Consider the following 3,030-nt stretch of genomic DNA (forward strand, 5'->3'; position numbering starts at 1 on the left):
TATCCCATCTTCCTTGCATCCTGTCCTGTGTTGTTCCTGTTGTCAAGTTCATGCATGTCCATATCTATGCTTTTGCTTAACATAATTATTGTTTGTAATTTTTTAATACAATTTATTAATCATTAATTTTAATTTAAAAAATGATAAATACCTTGTCTTGGCTAGAATTGGAAGCCTGGAACCTCCAGTTAGTAAGACTTAGTAAGTATTGCAGTTGACCCAAGCATAGCTAGATAAAAAAATTGCTTGCTTTTCCCAGTTCTGAGATCTGAGCATGCGCGACCACACCCAAAATTAAAGCACATGTTTCTTTAATTAACAAAATGGCGGCATGCAGCTAAGATGGTACGATCCAGCAATCATAGTATCACTTCTTCCTTTCTTGGATATTAATCTGATGGGACATGGACCTGCGCATAGACTGTTGGAGTTGAATGGTGTAAGAATTATCAGTGTAGCACCAGCCAATATTGAGATACACACCGACAACTGGATTGACAGGAGAAATGATGATGACTAAGATGAAAAAAGGTGGCTGAACAAAACAGCCGTTTTGCCGATTTTTTACTCTCCTCTTAGAAAAGGCTTAGAGCCACGCTAGTGGTACCAATGGAGTCCTCTGGTTAAGATGAGGTCCTCTAAGAAGTCTGGTAAGCATAGGAGCTCGTTTCCCCGGTATAGCAAGGCTGCAAAAGTTGTGGCAGCCATTTTGTTTTGGGGTGAATCCTACTTAGTAACGCTACCGCGTTACTAATAAAAAATAATTTTCATGGATAAAATTTTCACGAATTTTTTTAAATTGCAAAATTAGTGAAATTAAACCCCCGTGAAATATACCCCCTATACTGTATTGTACCATCCTCCTCATCTCTCTCTTTTATATCCCTTTTTTAATTATTTTCTAATCATTTTTATTTACATGTAATTATTTATTGTAGGCCTAATCTAGTTCCTAATCAGTTTGGTGCTCAGCAGTATTTAACTAACACAGCCATTAATACTGGTTTTTTTCTACATCAGTAAGCATACATTCATGTAATAGTATTGATTGTAGGCTTCGGCCAGTAATAATCATACTCCTCCACTAATTATACTCTCTTCCTAGAGCTGTGAACCGGTTATAGGTTAACCGGTTAACTGAATGGTTGTAGCATAATTTCAGGTTATCAGTTATTTTTAACTATAACCAGTTCTATAAAATTAATGATTTTATGCACTGTGAAGTTAAAATTTAATCAAATTTTAAGCAGAAACACTTCTAATTTCTAGTAAATTGACGTTTGTGACCCACAAGACAATGCAATATATCATTGAAAGAGCATATAAGTTGTGTTGGTCAACTAAATCAAACTCTACAATTTATTATTTATTGTAATTCTTACTATTCTTACTTATTTATAGTAGTATTATTAAGTTTCATTCAACATTCAGTTAACCGATTAACCGTCAGTTATTGGTGACCAGTTAACCGGTTATGCTAAAGGGTCCAGGTTCACAGCTCTATCTCTTCCCTCTCCTTTCCTTCTCTCTTCTCTCACAGAGCTTATCAATCCTTCCTATATATGCTGCACGGTTTGCTCTGAATCAAACATTTTTAGATTTAATGCCTCGTCAACGATACCATCATGGTAACACTAACACTTATTATTATTATCATCATCATTATTTTTTATTATTATTATTATTATTATTATTATTATTATTATTATTATTATTATTATTATTATTATTATTATATAGTTTATATTTTATTTTTAGTTGTGTAAAGATTGTCCTTCAAAGATGGCTACCGCTTGGCAAGTTGGTGTTCATTATGAAATACAGTGTTCTCTTGATCCCACTGCTCTTATGACTGATGGCTCTAGCCCTATATTCTATGATATATGTATCCTAAGAACTCAACTAGTTTTATGGCTTCACTCTAGAGGGTGTATACATTGAATTAATTATAATATGTTGCATAAGATGTCAAAGATGGTAATATGTTGGTGCCCATTCCAGTCTTAATCAGTGGTTATAGGAACAATAATGGTGTCCTTGTTAATGAAGGTATGTGTAAATGAAAGTGCGTTGATACAATAATAATAATTATTATTATTATGTACACTATCCTATCATTGTAGTAATAGGCAGTAGATAGTTGACACATGTAGGTTATAATTATTTACTTTCATTACATGTAGTGTTTATTGATTGTGTTTATTTTAGGTGATGATAGCTCTCAGTGGCAGTTTGTGAGACGTTTCTATACCCACCAGTCAGTCACTGGATCTCTATCATATCTTGAATACACTGAAATCAAGTAAATTTGGAATTAGCCTAAACTTTAAATTCCTCAAAAATTCAATTTTAAATGAGAAATCAGCTCAGAGTTTATATACAACATAAAGACATGTACCATATAACAGGAAATTTTGGAGGGAGCTAAATTTGGTGAATAGCTAAATTTTGGTGATTGCCGACTTTTAATTTGGTGAAATTTGTGGCCATATGCCATTGAGCATGCACATAATGGCTCAAAATGGTGGATTTTTATTTTGGCGAATGGCTATCAAAACGTCAAATTTGCCAAATTTAGCTATCTCCAAAATTTCCTTCTATGTGGTATATGCATCAGGAAAGAATTATTAAATGGAGAATCCTTTCCTTTTTATTTTTGACAAAATTTGGCCACAGACGATCTTTGACCAGATATTTTGAGCAACTTATAAAAATCGAATTTTGAACAGAATCGGTTCAAAGTTTGTAAACAACATAAGTTTAAGTACTTGTACAGGTACATGTATATATATGCATCAGAAAATGTAAAGAATTGAAACTACATACTGTAACAGCCCAGCCTATATGATCTAATTGAAACTGGTTGCATACATCATAATGACATTGTTAGGCTAATATAATTTACATGTATCATTGTACATTTTCAGTATACAGTTAACCAGTCATGGTCACATTCAGTCTCCATATCTTAGACTGTCCTATCAGGCTATACCTACCAATGATGCACAAGTTAGCTCACTTCCATTTCTA

At 33.2% G+C, this 3,030-nt stretch overlaps 1 long non-coding RNA gene across 1 annotated transcript; it reads left to right on the forward strand.

The window, feature by feature from the left end:
• The first annotated feature begins 826 nt into the window (after positions 1–826).
• On the forward strand, positions 827–3,020 carry LOC109589471 (uncharacterized). Its single transcript, XR_002188716.1, has 5 exons — positions 827–1,019; positions 1,541–1,628; positions 1,759–2,049; positions 2,209–2,302; positions 2,928–3,020. It is a non-coding gene; the product is annotated as an uncharacterized LOC109589471 (long non-coding RNA).
• The last annotated feature ends 10 nt before the right edge of the window (positions 3,021–3,030 follow it).

The sequence above is a fragment of the Amphimedon queenslandica genome, unplaced genomic scaffold (assembly GCF_000090795.2).
Source record: "Amphimedon queenslandica unplaced genomic scaffold, v1.1 AMPQUscaffold_11285, whole genome shotgun sequence".
Classification (NCBI taxonomy): Eukaryota; Metazoa; Porifera; class Demospongiae; order Haplosclerida; family Niphatidae; genus Amphimedon; species Amphimedon queenslandica.